Source organism: Berghia stephanieae, chromosome 4 (assembly GCF_034508935.2).
Source record: "Berghia stephanieae isolate SIO BIC M18660-M18661 chromosome 4, UCSD_Bste_1.3, whole genome shotgun sequence".
Taxonomy (NCBI): Eukaryota; Metazoa; Mollusca; class Gastropoda; order Nudibranchia; family Aeolidiidae; genus Berghia; species Berghia stephanieae.
Window position 1 is genome coordinate 63,437,234 of NC_088363.1, and position 22,500 is coordinate 63,459,733.

Below are 22,500 nucleotides of genomic sequence, written 5' to 3' on the forward strand. Positions count from 1 at the left end.
TGATTGGCGAGAGTATCCGCAAGAAAATGCAACATATCATATGTATACATTATGCGTTTATTGACGCGACGAGATTTCAGTGCCATTGAAAGAGAATTAGAAGATTGAGAGGAATAAGAAAAAAGAACAAAAAGAAGTAGAAGTTGGTGGAGGAGGAGGAGAAGGAGGAGGCGGAAGAGGAAGAGGAGGAGTAGCAGAAGAAGAAGAAGAAGAAGAAGAAGAAGAAGAAGAAGAAGAAGAAGAAGAAGAAGAAGAAAAATGACTGGACGCGAAAGAATATTGTAGATTATGGAAAAAGCCTCAAGACCATTTCGACCATTGATAAAGGATGTTGATATTGTTTATGTTTTGATAGACGATCAAGCACTCTTTTTTTTTACACGTAGCTACTGTCTTTGCGATGACATTTGTTAAGAAATATATCTACATTCAAAATAAGAGTGAACTTCCTCATGTTATCGGGGTCAAGATCTGTCTTTACAATATAACATGTGGTGTCACTTATTTTGCTGATAGTCAAGAATATTATGTGTTTTAATGAAATGATGATGATTGATAGCTGGAATTACAGACAATAGCACTTCAACCAACTTCTGAAAGCTTTGAAAGACTTTGATAGTGTTTTATTGTCCAAAAAAAAAATATTGTTTTCTTTTCTTATCAACCCTCTCCATACCAACTGCATCAAAATCGTCATATTTGTTTCGACACAATATTCGCCGAAGGCAGCAGCCTCTTATGGTTCACACTATTATGTTATGACGATCGACCCAATCAGCAAAGTCCGGTCCGCATTCGTGCACCGTCGCAAACCCGCCTGGTAGCATCGTCACAACACACCTTTCGACTAGATGCTCTGCCGTCTCGGGTTCTTGCCCACAGCGTGGACATATTGGACAGGAAGTTAGACCCCACCGATGTAACGCACTTGCCGTCGAATATCATTATATCACAAGACCACATAGCTGCACATTTAACCCTTAACATCGGTGGACACCGTTTCCTCAACAAGTATTGGCGGGATTTAGTTCTACTGAACTTGGCATCATATTACTTTACCCCTGCCACAGAAAGAGCAGTAACAGCGATTTCATTGAAGCACGGGTCGCATAACGGATTCTGTTCTCTTGGTGAAAACGAAACAGGTCTGCGGTTAGAGCCAAGTAAAATGGAAGAAATTGTGACCAATCACCTAAAAAAAAAAGCCGGTATTATGTCGGGATCGACGTCTACTTAGTTGCAGGTCTGATAACCCAAATTGCTATGGGCCCATTGTTGTAACGGAATACTCTCAAACCAAGGCAAAATATTTTCCATTACAACAATGTTACAGCAGGCCCATACTTGCGTTAGGTTATCAGACCTGCATACATGCATATCAGTTGGTACGAACTAGATGATAAAAAGTAGATGGTTCGAGATATGACACTTTACTTCATAGCTCCATAGAAATTAAATATTCTTCATCTCAATAAAAATACAAAGTGTTGGAATACGTCCCGCATTTCTAGTTGTAAAGTCAATTTCCAGAATTTAAACTCTCCCGACAGACATAATATAGTTGGCGATGGGGCACACTAGGGAAGAAAAGCTGCCACGTCACACCTTCTACTTTTCCGGTTCCAAAATCCTTAGAAGCGTGTATATAACCAGTCCTTCGGAGGATTAATAATGAATAGGTTACATATTGAATCATAACGTGGCATAACTATTTAGTAACAGGATGAATAGGCAGATCTTAAGAATTACGGGACGTAAATGAGCGAGAATGGGTGGTGTCGAGATTGACGACCAGCATGCATTTAGGCTAGAAAATAAGATGCCATCACTCTGAAGCCAGAAGATAATTTACACAAGTTGTGTATTCAGTCCTCCGGAAGAGTAGTTTTACATTTCCAATGAGATAGGAACAAGGTTTTTTTTACATTACACTTTTGTTCCCTAATGTGACTGGAAATAAAAATTATATCTCTCCAATTTTTTCTATCAAAGCGAGAAAGGGCCCGACTCATGACCTTTATACTTTATAAGTTTCTGGCCCGATCTCTTCCTCTCTTGTGATAGGCTTGGCCGGAAAAGAAGATGGAAGCAGTAGTGGTGGTGGTGGTGGTGGTGGTGGTGGTGGTGGTGGTGGTGGTGGTGGCGGTGGTGGTGGTGGTGGTGGTGGTGGTGGTGGTAAGAACCCCATTGTCACACGTGACGACTAAACGTACGTAGGAGAAGGGTTACGGATAAGGAACATGACATCAAGATAGATAATAGTAACAATAATAATAATAATAATAATAATAATAATAATAATAATAATAATAATAATGATGATGATGATGATGATGATGATGATGATGATGATGATGATGATGATGATGATGATGATGATGATGATGATGATGAATATAGAGCAAGGTAGCATACAATAATACTGCAAAGTTGAAATAGTTCTTGAAATTTGATTACACTGTGTATTCCAGCTCCATTTCCCTCACCCCCCATTAAATAATCGTCACCGTTTATTCGTCCAGTGTGACAATAGAGTTAAATTAGTTCAAAGTTGGTTGATGGAGCTCTTTACTGCCAACGTGGTGAGGTGTTATGTATTTGGGTGAAATATTGATTAATAGTGTAGGCATCTTGAGTAGAGGAGAAAATAACGATTTTGTGGTTGTAAAGGGATAGACTCCAGAAGGAAAGAGATGGAAAGGAAGCCTCAAAACAAAGTAGTGGAAAAGAAGAGGAACAGAATTGGATGGCACTCCTGGCAGAGTCCAGGACTGTAGCCAAGAACCGGATGAAAAGGAAGGAAAATGTCCAGGCCCTGTGCAACTCCTGGCGCTGAGAGATTGAAGATGTACTTGTAGCGAAAATTGCATCGGAAAAAGCCAAAGTGCCCGATCTTACCCATGGGATGTGCAGACTTGTCCATTTGTCTTTTTTGCAAAGTGGTTCTGAAGATATAGAGCCAGGGATTTAACCCTCTCCTTATCAGCCATTTTCAGAATTTTCTCCAAAACTTCACACCCACCCAATACAAAAACAGACATATCTTACTCAAACAGAAAAACAACAAGCACATTATATACATAATACTGTTCGACATTACAGAATGTCAAGCTTTTATAGCTATAGCAAAAAGAAATGAAATCTGGCTGAGAAAAGTGACGGTTGTATCGTAACAAATGTGACGATTTTCCAATGGGTACGTGGTAAGGAGAAGGCTAAAGATGATTGAATGCAGCTCACAAGTGTTTTGGGGACCTTGGAATGGCTTGGAATGGGATCGAATTCAATTTTTGTTGTTTTTTGTCTAACAATTGAATGATATAAACCCACAGCTTGCATTTTTTCTTTGTTTGAGTCAAATGAAAGCTTAGGTCAAGATCAAACAAACGAGTTTCTTGATTCAATACCCCTTCCAAATACATACATAAACACACACACATACATACAAACACACACACATATATATATATATATATATATATATATATATATATATATAAGAGAGAGAGAGAGAGAGAGAGAGAGAGAGAGAGAGAGAGAGAGAGAGAAAGAGACGAGAACCTTAATCAAATGACTCTATGGATTGATAACAACGTGGTACATATCATATCAAAAACATCGTCTGTATATCTAGTTCTATTCTCTTAAACTTTTTTTTTTTTTGATAAGCTATTCTTGTGCATCTGCTTCTTTTCGAACATGATAAGATTGGAGAATTAAATCATCAGATGAAACTGAGTTGATTCCCTGCCTGTATTCCTCATGCCAGTATGGCACGCAATGCTATTTCAATTGTTATCCCGGTCCTCTTCAATTCTTATATAATAAGGAAATGGTATGAACAACAAAACGCATATTATTAAATAGTTTTATAGGAATGGATGCTGCCGACATAACATTTATTTTATAATACACTTTCTGGATTCAACTTTTGTCAAAGGGAAATAGCTCATGGATTATGCTGAGCGTTTTCTATTTGTTCACGAGTTACATCCCTCCCTAACAGACGATAACATTGTACTGGTTAGGGTTGTCTTCGACTGTTTGTTTTTTTGTTGTTTTTTTTGGGGGGGGGGGGGGGGGGAGGGGGTTGTTTTTTTTTTTGTTTTGTTTTGTTTTTTGTGTACGTGTGTTTTGTTTCTTTTGCTATGTTTTTAGTTGTTTTTTTTTGTTTTGTCTTGTTTGTGTGTTTTTGTTTTGATTTCTGTTTCGCTCTGGGATTTTTTGTTGTTTTGTTTTGTTTTATTCTGTTTTTGCTTCTTTTGTATGTTTTTTCATTTCTTAGTTTATTTGTTTGTTACTTCAAAAATTAAAACACTAAATGAAACTAACCAGATTATGTTATATATATATAAAAAAAAAAATAATATATATATATATATATTGTTGAAATATCAATGAACAATGACGTCATTAGTTTTTGTACTGCAATTAGTTACTATCTTTTATCATAGAGTTAAGTCCGTTGGTTGTTGACATTGTCTCTCTTCTGATTAAAACGTTATGGACTTGCAAGATGTCCTTTGCCATTATTTCTTATTAAATTCTACAGGTTATGGGCCCAGACAGGCTTAACAATTTTCGATGTTGAACATTAAAAGTGGAAAGTGACGTAAGTTTCTCTATTCGGTGTACTAGTGCTAATCAGCTAATACAATCAACAACAAAAGATTGTGGTAGGGATAGTGAGATATAACGGCTACGTAGAAAAATGGCATCAGGAGGAGTAATGCACGTCCCTCTGTTGAAGGGGCATTTAAATTACAGTTGCTGGAAGATGCAAATGAAAATGTACCTGATTCACCAAGACTTATTCGAGTGCGTGACGGGGGAGTGCAGAGACACGAAGAAAACACAGAAGGCGCTGGCTACAATCGTGTTGGGCGTCGATCCGGGTTTGCTGTATCTGATCGGGACAGAGCCAAAATCAGCCAAAGAGGTCTGGCAAACACTCGAAAGACAATTTCAAAAGGATAGTTGGCTAAACAAGTTGTCACTAAAGAAGCGACTTTATAACATGAGGTTAACAAATAATGACGTGAACGGCCATATAAAAGAAATGACTGAAACATTTCAATCGTTATCGCTTCTAGGATGTAAAGTCGACGATGAAGAAAAAGTATGTTTACTTTTATCCAGCCTCCCGAAGCAATATGACATACTGGTAACAGCTTTTGGTGCTGCGGATAAGGCACCCTCTTTCGAACAAGTTACAGAAAGACTGCTAGCAGATGTAACTCGGTGTTCCATTGATAGAATGGTCCATCAGCCTGAAGAGGTTATGAAAGTGAAGAGCGCTGGCAGAGGAGTAAAAACAGCTTTAAAAGGAAAGTGTTATCACTGTCATAAAGACGGACATTATAAGAACTCTTGCCCTTTGTTAAGACAACACAAAAAGAAGATTTCGTCGAATTCAAAGCCATCATCTTTACTTGTGGAAGAACAATGTTTATCCGGCAAACTCTGTGAAACACTAGATAATAAGTGGATCTTGGACTCAGGAGCAACTTCGCACATGTGTAACGACATAACGATTTTTCATGAATTCCAAAGAACTAACAATTTGGTTGTTACTTTAGGAGATGGACACAAAATTAATTCAGTTGGAATTGGTAAAGTTTACCTGGATTTAGAGGGTGAAAAGTGCATCTTAAATGATGTGATTTGTGTACCTGAACTTGCTCATAATTTGATAAGTGTAGCCAAAATCCTGAAACATGGGGGAAGTGTAATTTTCTCCCAAGCTTCAGGAAAAATCATGAATGAAAAAAGAACTCTTGCTTATGCAAATTATGATCAAGAAGACAATCAGTTTATTGTAAAATGTATGCCTAGTAAAATCAGGCCAAACACCGACTATAATTCTGTTTTGAGTGTTGAAAGTAAACATGAATATGTTTCTCTTGATGATGGTGGTCAGAGTGTGTCAAAGGAAGACTTGTGGCATTGTAGATTTGGTCATCTTGGAGTTGATAATTTGTGTAAACTGTCACAAAAGAAGATGGTATCAAAGTTTGATTTTGATCACAAGAAGAAAATAACATTTTGTGAATTTTGTACCAAGGGAAAGCAACACAGGTCTCCCTTTCCTACTCACTCTGAAAACCAATGTCTCAATGATGTGCTGGGATTGATTCACAGTGATGTGTGCGGCCCTTTACCAAACTCATTGGGAAACAATAGATATTTTGTAACATTCATTGATGACTGCACAAGACATTGCTGGGTTTATGCTATACAAACTAAAGACCAAGTCTTGAGTGTGTTCAAAGAGTTCAAAACCATGGTTGAAAAAGTTACTGGGAAATCAATCAAAATCTTGCGGTCAGATAATGGCGGGGAATATAAGTCTAATGAATTTAAAGCGTTCTTGTTAGAATGTGGAATTAGACATGAGTACACCGTTCCTAAAACTCCTGAACAGAACGGAGTTGCTGAAAGATTAAACAGAGTTTTGATTGAGAAGGTCCGAACCATGTTGGTTCAATCCAGGTTACCCCAAAGGTTCTGGGCTGAGGCGTTAAATACAGCTGTGCATGTTCACAACTTGAGTCCTTCAAGAGTGTTAGGTGATAAGACTCCCAGGGAGCTTTTTACAGGCAAAAAGCCAAATGTTTCATATCTGAAAAGTTTTGGGTGCACTGCCTACATGCATATCCCAAAGGATGAAAGAAAGAAGTTAGATCCAAAATCTAGAAAGTGCATTTTTATGGGGTACGGTCAAACATCAAAAGGCTATAGGCTTTATGATACTGAGAAGAGAAGAATTATTCTAAGTAGAGATGTTATTTTCACAGAATGGAGATTTGAAGGTCTGCCAAGTAAGGGAGATGCAGCTCAGGAAAATGAATTTCAGTGTCCAATTCTTGATCTAAATTTAGAGTCTGAGACTGAAAATGATCATGAAACAAGAAACCTAGAGGGTAATGTTCATGAAACTGAAGCACAAATAAGAAGGAGTACAAGAGCTACAAAACCAGTTGAGAGATATGGAGAATGGATGTACACTAATAATAGTAGCAGCAGCAGCTATGATGCTGAGCCTACAACTCTATCTGAAGCACTGCAAAGGCATGATGGTAAGCTTTGGAAAGAGGCAGCTGATAATGAGTACAATTCCCTTCTTAAAAACGGTGTATGGAAACTTGCTAAGCTTCCAGAGGGAAGAAAGGTCATAGGTTGTAGATGGGTTTTTAAAAGGAAACTGAACCCTGATGGCACTGTTCAAAGATATAAGGCTAGACTTGTGGCACAAGGTTATAGTCAAGTGTATGGAGAAGATTATGATGACGTTTATGCTCCAGTTGCAAGGTTTGAGTCAGTCAGGGCAGTCATATCTCAAGCTGTCAAGGAGAAAATGAATATTCATCAAATGGATGTTACTGCAGCATTCTTAAATGGTGAACTTGAAGAAGATATATATATGAAACAACCTGAGGGTTATACTGAACTTGGAAAGGGAGAGGATCTTGTTTGTTGTTTAAAGAAAGTCTTTATGGACTCAAACAATCTCCAAAGTGCTGGAATGAAAAACTAGACACATGTTTAAAGAAAATGGGATTTCAGAAAACTGTGGATCCATGTGTCTATGTACGAGAGAAAACAAAGGGTGATAAATTCGTTCTTTGCCTTTACGTTGATGATCTGATCCTTATAACCAAAGATGCTGAAGAACTTGTTCAAGTCAAAAGTGACCTTTCCAACAAGTTTGAAATGAAAGATCTTGGTGAACTGGATTACTTTCTTGGTGTTGAATTTAAAAGACAAGAGAATGGGAGCATTTGGATGGGACAAGAATCCTACACCAAACAAATACTTACCCAATTTGGCATGGGAAATTGCTCACCGACTGATACACCGGTTTGCAACAGCCAAAAGCTTACTCCTGGAAATGAAAACAGTGAAAGAGTAGATCCTCGACATTACAAGTCTGCAGTGGGTAGTCTCTTACACTTAAGCAATAGAACAAGGCCAGACATAGCATATGCTGTAGGGTTGGTTGCTAGGTTCTCCTCAGACCCATGTAAGGAACACTGGGTGGCAGTAAAAAGAATCTTTAGATATCTAAGGGGCACAACAAATTTTGGCCTAGTGTATTCTGCGAATAACTCAGATGATGTTGTTGCTTGTGTTGGTTACTCTGATGCTGACTGGGCAGGTGATACTTCTGATAGAAAATCTACTTCTGGGTTCATTTTTCTTAATTCAGAAGGGGCTATTCAATGGGGGACTAGGAAACAAAATTGTGTTGCACTCTCAACTGCTGAAGCTGAGTACATTGCTTTGGCATCAGCGACTCAGGAAGCAACATGGTTGAACTCTTTGATGACTCAGATCAGTACTCTTACTGTTAATGAACCAACAATGGTTATTTATGAGGACAATCAAAGTACAATTTGTATTGCTAATGGTCAAGGGTCAAAGAGATCCAAACACATTGATATTAAGTATCATTATGTTCAGGATAAGATTGCCCAGGGTGATATTGTGTTACAATATTGTAAAACACAGGAAATGTTAGCAGACATTCTCACAAAAGCTTTACCAAAAGACCAGTTTGTGAAACTAAGATCATTGATGGGGATAAGAAAACCTATTTGAACTAAATTTGAGAAGTTGAAGTTTAGGAGCTTCTACTTTACTGTATAGCTTGTTTATTAGTTACGTTTTTTGTTTTTAAAAAATGTAAAATTGATAACTCTACTGGGTGTAGATTGTTGATTTCGTTACATTTTTATATAGCAAATTGATATTTGCTGTTTTTTAAATTTAACTCTGTGGGAGGAAAACTATTATAAAGTTTGAGTGTTCATTATACTAATGCAAATGATCATGGGCATTGTTATTGTGAATTTGATACAAGTTGATCATGAATTGAAATTTATGATGGGATGCTTTAGTTTATAAAGTATAGTTGTTTTTAGTTGTACAAATTCAGGGGGAGTGTTGAAATATCAATGAACAATGACGTCATTAGTTTTTGTACTGCAATTAGTTACTATCTTTTATCATAGAGTTAAGTCCGTTGGTTGTTGACATTGTCTCTCTTCTGATTAAAACGTTATGGACTTGCAAGATGTCCTTTGCCATTATTTCTTATTAAATTCTACATATATATATATATATATATATATATATATATATATATATATATATATATATATATATATATATATATATATATATATATTCAGGGAAAGGAACATTATTTTATCGTTGTTTATTAAAGGTAAAAAGCGAAGCTTTGAATAAAAGCATTGCTTATATATTTAGTTTCCGAGATAAAATCAAACAAGATATTCATTCCAAAAAAAAAAGGTGTACAATAATGGCTAACACTAAAACCAATCGTTATTTCTTGATATGTGACAAGATACACTAAATATGTAACCCGTCGCTTCAAGGCGATATTATATCGGGACTGTTTAGATTATGAAAATTGAATCTATACTCAAAAAGATATGACTTGTGCCAACATTTGTTTGTGTCATTTAGAACTTAGAGGCCTCCGCACTATAAATGATGTATGTCTGAAATCTTAGAACAATCGAACCTACTAATTGAATTTTATATACAGTACACACACTTTCAAGAGAATAGTGTGGGAAATTTTAATTCGATGATTGTTTTAATAAACTCATCGTATATTCGCAAAATCGAAGATTTCAGACTTAATTCTCAAATTTTAAAAGTCATCTGACGAAACCCCCTTGAATTCGCTCTTTATCATTATCATGTTCCATCACTGCTACTACCTTTACTACCGCTACCACCACATGATCATCATCATCATCATCATCATCATCATCGTCGTCGTCGTCGTCGTCACCGTCACCACGACTGTAACTCCTCCGCCACATCGTTAGCCCTCTCACCAATACAGCAATCACCTGCTCATCATCATCACCACCACAACACATCATCAACGTCATTACAACACTACTGCAACTCATCCATCATATCATTATCACAAATACCACAACATCCATCATCATCATCATCATCATCATCATCATCATCATCATCATCATCATCATCATCACCACTATTACAACCACATCATCATCATCATCATGACTACCACCACGACTACTTCACCACATCGTCACCAATACCACCCTTACGTCAATGATCATATTGTCATCATGATCACTACCACCACTACTACAACCACCACCAGATCATCGTCATCATCACCACCAATACGATTGCAACCACCACCGCATCATCGTCATCTTCGTCATCATACATCCTCCACCACACCATCACCACATCCACCACTGCCACCACCAGATCATCATCATCATCATCATCATCATCATGATCATCATCCTCCTCACCATCACTACTACAACTATCACCACCGCATCATCATCATCATCACCATCACCACATTATCATCACCATCCTCATCACTACTACAAACACCTTCCCCACCACCACCACATCATCATCATCATCATCATCACCATCATCATCATCATCATCATCATCATCATCATCATCATCATCAACATCGTCATCACCACCACCACCACCACTATTGCCACCGCCATCGCATCATTAATTTTTTTTGCTGAAATTGTGGGATTCCTGTATGGAATCCATTCTAGGGCAAAATTATTATATGTATAAATGTCGCTGAATCTATTGCATTAAAGTCAGGACTCATTGGAGGTGATCAATCTTTAGAAATAAACCGAATGTGGTTTCTGCTTCGTTTTGAAAATAATTTAACATTGATAGAAGAAAAAACTTATACCACACTTTATTCAATTATTTACTTTTCAACAAGACGGGGCAACTTCACACGCTATTAATCTTCAGTGCTTTTAAAGCAAGACGCAAGTCTGGAAACTTTTGATATCGTGATTTTTGAACGACTTTGGTACAATCGACACAGTGTCTTAACTAAGAAAGGACTTTAAATTAAATTTGTGATTAACTAAATCATTTTGCACATTATTGTCCACGAGTCGTTGCGGTCATCTCGCGCTGACGTAATAACACACCTGAGTAAATAACAACGAATAACCTGCCAAATGAAAAAAGGGCTCTTAATAAAACTACCAAAAAATGGAGAAGTATTACATTACTTTCAGCGAATGGAGAAGTATTATATTACTTTCAGTACCAAGGAAAGTGCTAACAAGAATTATTCTGGAAAGAATGAGAGATGCTACAATCCGAACTATTAGAGATGAACAAGCAGGTATCCGAAAAGGTCGATCATGTATTGGCCAGATTGCCATTTTAAAAATAATCGTAGAACAGACATTAGAGTGGCAATCTCTTCTTGACGTCTGTTTTATAGACTGTGAAAATGCTTTTGACAGTGTAGATAGACAAACAGTATGCAACATCTTCTTCATTATAGAGTCCCAAAGAAACTAGTAGACTTTATAAAATTACTACACGAAGACTTTTCCTGCCAAGTCATCCAGCAAGATAAAGTTTCAATCGAATTCCAGATTTCCATTGGAGTGAGACAAAGATGCCTCCTGTTCCGTCTTCTCTTCTTGCTTGTGCTTGATTGGACGACAAGAGATGGATTTGCAAACTCGGAGCAAGAAATGCAGTGCAACTTCTCCATAAAGCTGAAAGATTTAGAGTTTGCAAAAGACATTTCCTTACTGAGCCAGCGCATTCAAGGCATGCAACTTAAAGTGGACTGCTTGACAGAAATAGCCAAAAATGTTGCTCTCAAAATAAATGTTTAAAAATCAAAGTTGATGCGAATTAACAACCAACTCAAAACCCCAATCTACATATCAGGATCTTCAGTCAAAGCTGTAAATGACATCGCATACTTAGGCAGTAAAGTTGGTGAAACGAGAGGCACGGAAGAATATATAAAAGCCAGAATAAGGAAAGCCCAACAATCTGTTGCACATTGTTGCCCATATGGAAAGCAATTGCTATCTCAAGTGCAACTAAAACTAGAATATTTGGCTCCAATGTGAAACATGTTCTTTTGTATGGATCTAAAACCTGGAAGCCACAAAACCCTAACTTACAAAATTCAGACCTTCATAAAGCAATGACTCCTCTCCGTAGGATTTTGAAAGTCAGAGAGGAAGACCAAATTTCTAACATGGAATTATGGAAAAGGTCAAATCAAGAACCCATCAGCAGCCAAATTATGAGGAGGAAATGGAGATGGGTCGATCACATCTTAAGAAATCAGGGAGCATTTTCACCCGCCAGTGAGTCCCTCGATTGGAACCCTCAAGGGACACGAAAGGTTGGGCATCCGAAACAGACACGAAGGTGCTCAATGTTTCCAAGAGGCTCAGGCTGAAACGTGCAACAATCATAAGATGCAAAATTACCTTAAAGCTGTTCTCTTCTTCTTTTCTAAGAAAAAGACAATTTCATGTCGCCCCGGGAGAAACCAATAGTAAAGTTATGAAACTGAGGAATGGAGTCGCTCAGGGATCTGTTATGGCACCAATGTTGTTTGATGTTTACAATAGCGACATGCCGAACCCTTCCTTCTGAGGCTGAGATAAGTTGACGACAAGGTCTTCGTTAACCAAAGTTGTACAAGGGAAAGAAAGAGAGAGAGAGAGAGAGAGAGAGAGAGAGAGAGAGAGAGAGAGAGAGAGAAAGAGAGAGAGAGAGAGAGAGAGAGAGAGAGAGAGGGAGAGAGAGATTATGACCAATGCAATGCAGAGACACTTCATGCGAGGGTTTCTTAAACAACTCTGATTGATTATTGGGAATCGGATGTAGCAGAGATTGGGTAAAGCATGTTTTGTTCAAATTCTACAATCCCTGCCATATCCGGTTTCCAGGGTAATCATCTCGTTAATTCATAACCTGACAAACTTTTGTTGCCATTATGAGTTTATTTCGGTTAGGCAACAGGTGTCTTTTCTGCTTTTAAATTTCCTCTAAAACTTCGGAACAGCTGTTTAAATTCTTGTTTATATCGGGTGCTCATGTTGTAGTAGACGAGTATGTTAATGCTGGAATTGATACTCTCCATGAAGAAAGTGAGTGAGTACATGAGATGAGCAAGGTTGGTGTATTTGCCTGCCACGTTGATTTCAGGGTTAACACTTATCATGATAAGGAACGTTAGGTCAGGACAGTAGCAGATCAGAAAGATGACAGATATCAGTGTAATCATACGGATCAGCCTCATCTCTTTTTGCATTGTGCTTTTTGGCAACTTTTTAGTATCTCCAGTGTCATTTGTATTTTGATCAACGAAGTTTGCATTGCTCCCAGAATCATTATTACTTGTCATTCTGGAATTCACGGGTTTTTCATTGGAAGTAAAATTCACGTTGCTGGTTTGTGCAGAAGATGAAACAGATTCTCTCCACGCTTTTGATAATTTAACTCTGGAGACAGTGATCATGGTGCATAAAAGTACAATTGCCACGGAACCCGAGTTAAAGACAATATAATTAATGTATGATATTATGTCTACAACCAACTGCCTGTGTTCTGTGACGTGTAGACTTAGCTGGGTTTTATTGGTATCACGGTCAGTCTTATAACGCAATTGGTGAACCACAAACATTGGAGAATAACTAATGAGACAGTAGCTGAAGAGACTGATTACCACAATGAGTGATTTTTTTAGGCGTAAAAATACGTTTAACCTTGAAAGGAAACACCACACAGATACACCGTTCAAACGCCACGTAGGCAGTTATCATTCGAGTCATCTGAGCTGACATAATGTGAGGCCAAATGGCCGTCACGTAAGCTACATCATAAGGTACCCAAGAAAGGCCACTCGGTTCGGCTAAAACGACTGAGAAACCGACACTCATCCACAGCATTGTAGTCACACTGCATAAATCGGCCACGGCAAGACCTAATAGGCTGACACTACTGCTTTCTATGAAGACTCCTTGACGAACAAAGACAACGATATTGATAACGTTTGCAAAGATCCCCACCAGGCTTACACAACCGCTTAGGAATGCATAAAAACCTACATTGAATAAGAAAGCAATAAAATCACTTACAAACTTGAAATTTGAGTCGGGATCATCACTCTCACCATTGGTCTCATTTCCAAAAATGAAAACAGTGACCGATGAGTTGTCTAATTGAAAAGTCTCCAAAGCATTACAGCAATGTGTAGCCATTGTTATTGTTATTCTTACACGTGAACACAATCAGAATTTTGGTTTGAAAGACGTGAAGGTTTCTTTAAAACGATACAGTTTGCGAGTTATTCAAACATGTTCGTATTCTTAAATTCAAGATTGCCTCTGCGAGAGTGACATACCTTAAGTTTAAATCCTACAAGGTTTCATCTACAAAGATTCAGCCACCGATTCAGTATCACTCGATAGCTCGTATAACGTAACAGCGCAAGCAATAATTGCTTCTTTGTACCATACTATCTACATCGTTTTCAATTATATGGGTTGAGTGATAAAGATTTTGATTATTTATTTATTGTAATATTATAGTCATGTCGTGTACCCTCATTTTCAGGTTTATCGATTTCAATCCTCAAATCAGTCATTTTTATTTAAACGGCATCCGTTGAAAGAAGAAAACTATCTCTAAACTGTCGACAATCAATGGGGAAATTACCTATTTTTTTATCTATTGAAATCTAATAAAGTAAAATTGAATCAATACGTAAGAGGCTTTTATCGTTGTAGAGAACCTATTTAATAGAGTAAATATATTGATGGCAATTATCTGCTGCGTTTGAAGGACTGTTGTTATTGATAATTTATCTTTGAATCTAAGCAAATCACCCTCTAAAATTGATTTATACTCGATCATAAGTACTTTTCTTCTTTTTTTTTTTTTAATGCACATCGGTGAAACTACACCAGATCAAACACAAAGTAAAGACTACCTGAAGCTACCATTGTGTTCATCTTGTGATTTATCGCTTCATCTCACCGGTACATAATCATCAATACGATTACATTTTATTGTTGTAATGCGATTACTGAAATTGATATTGAATTTATATTGAGTCATTTCTTCATAGATAATAGTAATAGTCTAAATTGTCATGGTGGTTTCTACTGCTATTATCCAATATTGCCTGCAAGTATTTTGCCTTGTCAATTGCCAAAATTTCTAAGTAATATTTAACTAAAGCTGGGAAATAGACATCATTATTTGAGGGGTTTTAATGATGCGTCCTCTTTAGCAAATAGGATTTGATGTTGCCTTAGACTTTTAATAAATGAATTGTCTCTAACTGTGCAATAATTCAGAGGTCTCTCGAGATACTTTTTTCTCAGTAATAAATTAAATTACATAACAAAATCAAACTGTGGACTCCGTGTATTGTATGCAGCAAAACAAATTAAATTTATTGGTTTGTAACTAATAAATAAGTACACATTATAAAAAAATAACTAGTATAAAGCTTAACAGAAATTAGGAACACTACATTGGTTTCAGCTGTAATATAAAATATTAGGTAGGTTCGTATGTTTTTGGAGATATATGAATAATAAAAGATTGAATAAATTCGCAAATTTAAACATTTTTCACTTTTGCGTAAAGCTTATAAATTGTCCATTCAAAAATTCATTTCTATTTCACTCCTCGTGGGAGTTTTTTATGGAAAAAAAATCGATATTCAATATTCTGGCATCTTTTAAATTATTTTTTTTCACTCAAAATTTAACCATGGAAGCTTTGTCATCTATATCACCTTTTCAGCACAATAATTATTACCATCCGGAAAAAGACACAATGTGTTACGTCATGCTTGGCTTCAATTGATGCAAACTCCTTTCATTGGAGGACTACCCATTAGTTGTAAAACAAAGTGAATGAAAAGAGACATTGGATTGGGAGAATTACTCTGACGACCTGAATTCATCTAGCCCTTCTGTCTTGTATCATGACGTAAAATTTGGATGTCTTTTGTAGTGAGAACTGTTCCATAAGTGAGGCAACGAGACAAAAAGCTAGTCTAGCTAGCACTTTGCTTTTCACAAACGTTCACTTGCCGGTCGACTGCCCGTGAAGCGCAAATACATTATTTTTCGACAAACTCTTCGACCGGTTGGTACTCATTTACACCTGAGTGCATTTTCAGAATGTGACTAAAGCGCCCACGGAAAAACTTAAACCAGTATTTATAAGTTCAAAAGCGAGTGTCGTACCACAAGACCACAAATTGAAGAGCAACGGCTGTCATTTGTAGTTACTCAAGCTAGGCATTACATCAGTGTCAAATTTCATGCAAATAAATAAATTATTGTAAGCAACGATGCATATCTTTGAATCGAATAGTTGGATTTTTGTTTTAAAAACTGGCCAGGGATGTAGGGTGAGATGACTTGATCAAGACCATACAGCGCGGCAGGCGCCTAAGGAACCCGATGCCACCAGTTTTCTCTACGACATGCAGCAAATGTCATTTCACTAATTCGGCTGTGGTCTTGTGGTATGATACCCGCCTTTGGATCAGAGGGTCCTTGGTTCGACTCCCGCTCTGAGCAGCGCATAGTTGTTTCCTTGGTAAAAACTCTTAACTCACATTATCTCATCGTACTCAGGTGTAAATGAGTACCTGGTCCTCAACGGCGTTGTCTCTGTAGGAAATAATGAATTATCGCCTAGCAGGCGTTATGTTTGGATGGGGACCCCCTGTAAAGCGTTTGGGCACATTTCCTGGATATTGTGCTATCTAATGAAGACATCAGAAAACAAAAGCAACTGGCCACCAATGCAACTCCAAAATTTATGGAATAGAAATAACATAGTCAGTGAGAATAAACGAATACAGATTTACGAGGAACTGATTATTCCGATATTGACATATAATTGTGGAACATGGGGCCTTACAAAAAACAACTTAGAAAGTCTCGATTCACACCACTGCAAACAATTAGATCGCGTAATGGGAATCTACTGACCAGAGACAATTACAAATATTGATCTCTATGAAAAAACCAGGGCCAAATGCCTGAGTACAATAATAAAAGAACAGCGATGGAGGCTATTTGGTCACATCTTACGTCGAGAAGATAACATCCCCCAAACTGCAATGACAGAATATTTCCTTCATGGCAACAAATATGTAGGGAGACCATCAAAATCAATAGAAACTACCCTGAACATATCAGAAATTTCTGGATTCAGATGAGGCCGAATTAATCCCCGAAGAAGTAAGAAATATTGCATTGCCCTCCGTACTAAAGTCACAACAAGATCTCGACAGCCTCAAAACTCTTGCCCAGGACCGTAACCAATGGAAACAATTAACAACATGGATGGAGAGAGCAGATATACTACTACTACTACTACTACTACTACTACTACTACTACTACTACTACTACTACTACTACTACTACTACTACTACTACTACTACTACTCCAACTACTACTACTACTACTACTACTACTACTACTACTACTACTACTACTACTACTGCTACTACTACTACTACTACTACTACTACTACTACTACTACTACTAATGCTGATACTACTACTACTACTACTACTACTACTACTACTACTACTACTACTACTAATGCTGATACTACTTCTACTACTACTACTACTACTACTACTACTACTACTACTACTACTACTACTACTACTACGACTGTGCTATCTAAATGCTCAAGCTGCTTTTTTTCTCACTGCGACACGTTACCTTCTTCATCCTCTTAGTTGCTGATCATTGAGACAAACTTGAAATTGTATTGCTCAAACATTTAATTCAACGGTTAGCCTGAGTCTTCTCATCTTGACTCTCAAGTTGTTTTGGTGGAAAATAGAGGCTGTGGATTCCAACAGAGAGTTTATTTTTTACGAAACCCGCCGAAACCCGAAGAAACCCGACGAAGTTATGGGAAATGGGCAGCAGTGGGGAGTGAACCAGGGACTCAGGGAAGTGTACACTAGTGGGTAGGGAACCTGGGACTATGGGAGGAGGATATCAGAGGGAAATGAACCTGGGACTATGGGATATTGATACCAGTGGGAATTGAAACCGGACTATGGGAGGTCGTTGACACCAGAGGAGAATGAACCTGAGGCTATAGGAGGTGGGCACCGATGGGGAATGAACCTGGGACTACGAGAGGTAGATACCAGTGGAGAGTGAAGCTGGGTATAATATGGGATTTGGACACCAGTGGGGAGTGAACCAGAAGAGTACTTCCTTTTTCTGAAACCTACCGAAACCTACCGAAACTACATTCCAAAGTTAATGAAAATAGACAGCGGTGGGGAGTGAGTCTTAAATCTCTCCTTATCAGCTATTTTCAGAAGTTTACCCAAACTTCATACTCACCCTACACAAAAATAGATTTTTCAAATGGATTGGCAACGAGTATATTCTATATTTGTTCAGAAATATGAGCTCTGCAACACAGAGTTGAGTTTTTTATGGCTATAACTATAACAAAATAAAATCAGAATAAGAAAATTGTTGGCTGCATCGTAACGAATGTGACGATTTTCCTATGGGTGGTAAGGAGAGGGTTAAGGGCAGTACTATTTAAAAAACTTTGATAATTGTAAAATCTTTCTAAATTCGAAATCCAATATTTTACAAAGGTAGTTAATGTGTTTTTCCATGGATAAGTCATTTTGAACGTATATACATAAGTTTCTATCTTTTCTGCGAAATATATCGTTTCATTATTCATCGCAATGAAGTTGTTTTGAACTGATGTTGTGAGCTTCTTTGAATTGCAGAAAATGACTTCAGTTTTTTCTTCATTTAATTTCAATTTATTCACAGACATCCAATTCTTGACAATTTCAATGCAATTTTCCATGGAATAGACTAGACCATTCTCAAGCGCTGGTTTAGTTGCCATATAAAGCTGTGTATCATTAGCATACCTATGATAATTAATATTACATTGCCTATTGACAATAGCAAGAGGTTGGATATAAAGTGTATAAACGGGGACCAAGGATTCATCCTTGAGCTACCCCAAATCTCAAAAGAAAAGGGGGAGAAACGTTTCCATTAACCAAGATCGAATGTGAACGGTCATATAATATTCTCTAAACCAATCTAACACAGTTCCTGTTCAGTCCGACAGTTAGAGACAGGCGCTTTAGAAGAATAAATGGTCGATAGTATCAAATGCTGAATTGTTAGCTTCAATTTTGATAGGACACTGACTAGTCTGTTGCAAAGTAATGATAATAATAATGATAAAGAGAAGAGGAAGAAGAAGAAGATGGAGGAGAAGAACTATAATTTATATATATTTATTAATATTTATAAGTAAATCTGAATATAAATGACATGGCTAAATCTTATCATCTGGCATGATTTCACTAATGAGAGAGCTTCGAGGTTTGAATATACGATCTTTTTTTTTCTTTTTAAAACATTTAATCTTTTAAATCAATTTGAATATTTTGTAATTAAAATTGCATAGAGAATACATTGATTATTTTTATTGTCTTTTTGTTCTTTTTATTCATTTGTGATATGATTATTAATAAAACCCATGGTTATTTTTTGAAAAATACATTCTTTCCTTTTGTATGCTTTTAAAAACAATTACGTAATTATGTTCATTTATTATAAAGGTCGTTTTATTTCAAATTTCTCCAACAGCTGATGACTCATTCATCTTGTGTAAGAAATATTTCATTGTAGAGCAGCTGTGTCCAAGTGGTACAATGTGTCGTTTTGTATTAAATTCAAGCATGGTCATTGGTTATTTTATTGAGATGCCAAAATGTTCGTATTGCATTGTAAGCTTCAATTTATTAGACGAAGACAGATACTGTATACGTTTCGGGTTTCCCCTTTATCAGCTAAACACGATGAATGAAACACTACGGACGAATGAATTCTGTGTGAATTCAAATGATATAATAATATCGTATCGTATCTTAATAATAATAATAATAATAATAATAATAATAATAATAATAATAATAATAATAATAATAATAATAATAATAATAATGCTGAAAACTTATATAGCGCTATAACTCGTAGACACCACTCTAAGCGCTTAAATTACAATCATATCGTTTAAGAGCTAATAGGTTCTAAAAACCTTTAAATGACCTGTGTAACTTTTATGCAAAGATACAATTTATCAATTATACAAACAGCAGTCAAGGTTAATTAATTGATTATATTGATAATTAAATATCTAATACATAAATAAGTGTCATATTCAATATTAGTAGTATAATTATCTATATTTACATTCATTTGGCATGTCCAATCTTGTACATCCGAGAGTTTCAAATAATTGATATACAAAAATACACTAATAACCAATCTCATGTTACATTATTCAAATAGTATATTGGTTAGTTGTTTATCACAGATATTCTTTAAAATATTAATTTAATTAGATTGTTTTGTGTCAAATTTTAATTTGTTCCAAATTGCCACAGTCCTTTGAATTAGATTATTTTCCTTATAGACGAATTGCATCTGTCAACAAATATCTGAAACTTATCTCCCCTAGTCTTTGTATCATGCGAATAATTTTAAAAATCACTATGATATATAGATTATACATAGTATATATCATTATAGGTATATATTATTATATTTTAATATATAGTATAAATCTAGTCAGATTTAGAAGAAATAAGTGGCTCGTCTTTTTCTTCTCTTTCTCAGCTTTCCCGCAATGAACAGTTGTAAAAATTTGTATAAACCTCTGAATCAATTTGCCTTAATTAAAAAAAAAAATTTTTTTCGTCAATTTTAAAACAATAGGAAAGGATTAATATCATGATATTAAAATCGATAACTGGTAAGGATCGGAACTCAAAGGTTTTTACACGACCATAATTTTCCGCCTGACCATTTTGAAGAAATTTGTTAAATCTGATTCTTCTGTTTATTAATACTTACATTATACTGCATTCAATATCTGAATATGAAGGAACGAATGGCAATCCTTATCTGACATCTAAATCTTATAACATCATAATTGATGAATGCAAATAAATCTGAACATTACGCGCTTTTAATAGCACTTTATTGCATAATTTTTAGAAATAGCTTGTGTTTATAGCATTTAATGTAGACTGGTCAAAATTACAATTTCATCACTTTACCGTGTTTCCTCAAATACATGTGTTCAGCTACAGCAACAGAGGAACTACTGGACACATCAATCCTTTATTTATTCGACTTCATGACCTAATATTGAATACCTAATTGACAACAATCGCGTAACATTTTGTTGACAAAACACTTTTTAATACATCAATTATTTATTGTGATATGGGTGTTATTAATAACATCTGCTCCATACATCTTTGGATGATATCTATATCAAAGTTACCTAGGACCCTTTTCCTACCAGGTCGTTGCACACTAGTGATGTCTCTGTGCCATCTTCCGATATTCATCTGTGATTGTAATTTCAAGTTTCATAACCGTCATCTTTAATGATTTCTCGATAGATATACAAGTAGAATTCTTTTCGCAGCTTCACAGGAATGGGACAGATAAAGATTTAAAGTTAGAAATGTGATGTCAATCTTCGATAATACTCTTCAATAGTCGTAACGTCACTTCCTTCCTAATGACGCATGGTAACTTAGTAACAGTGGCTCTAAACTATCGGAACAATGGCGGACGCCCGTATGAAATATTTCTCCGGCGAGCATAAAAGCGTTTCCAGAGGAATAAAAAACCCATAAATTTGATCATGTTTTGACTTTTACACATTCTGATCACAAGGCATATGAAAAGGGAATGAAAAGTTCTAGCCAGAATTAAGAATAAAAAGTAATGATTTTCTTTGTTTAGAACCAAGATGGCTGCCATTGCCGGGTGGCGTGACATCAGACTACTGAATCCTATTGGGACATGGTGTAGATAGTGTGTGCAATCAATCATAAATTCAAAATGTGATGCGAACTTACATAAGTTGTAACTTTATGAGATGTAAAGTGCGTTGTTTTTGTTTGGAAACTAGTATGACGTGAACTCGTAAAAACTAGCTGGAACTGCCGTTTCGACACGAGATTTGTGCACTCATCTCTTACTTTGTGGTGCGCAACTTGTTTACATATTATAGTGTAAAGTCTCTAATTTTATGACAGCGGTTTTAAAGTAGTTTATTTATAGGTTTAAGAGAAAAAAGCTTTTGATATGGCATTAATACGGTCCAAAATCTATATTCAGTTAAGACACATTGATTCAGAAGTTGACACAATTTGTTACAATTTTTGACAGAGGGACAGCTAAGAAAAACAAGAAAAACACGAGCCATTGGTTTAAAAAAATGGACAACAATTCTCTTTATTTTTATTCCTTTGTGTTTTTTTGTGAACATCTGTATTTACTTTAAATACAAATAGAAGAAATATCACTTGGGCGAAAAATGAAGAGCAGTTTTAAATATATTATTATACAGAACATTGAAATATTTTTGTAAACTTCAAAATAGATTGTAGATATTACGAGAGGTGTAATTTGCAAACTTGAAATTAAATTTTATGTCATATTATTATATCAAAATACGGTAAAATTTCGCATTTCTTAAATTTACTATTTTAACGTTTAAATGTACTTTTCAACA

General features: G+C 36.1%; 1 protein-coding gene and 1 long non-coding RNA gene across 2 annotated transcripts in view; both read right to left on the bottom strand.

Annotated features, from left to right (window-relative positions):
- LOC144970995 (uncharacterized) overlaps nt 1–14,603 on the bottom strand; it is a 19,258-nt gene extending 4,655 nt beyond the window's left edge. The window contains exon 1 of the long non-coding RNA XR_013645055.1: nt 14,255–14,603. This is a non-coding gene — a long non-coding RNA (uncharacterized LOC144970995). The remainder of the gene's footprint in view (nt 1–14,254) is intronic.
- A 7,592-nt stretch (nt 14,604–22,195) lies between these two features.
- Nucleotides 22,196–22,500, bottom strand: part of LOC144970996 (uncharacterized) — a 15,346-nt gene continuing 15,041 nt past the window's right edge. The window contains exon 5 of the mRNA XM_078911273.1: nt 22,196–22,500. This exon is cut by the window's right edge and continues 1,476 nt beyond it. The gene's annotated coding sequence lies outside the window, so the exon portion shown is untranslated.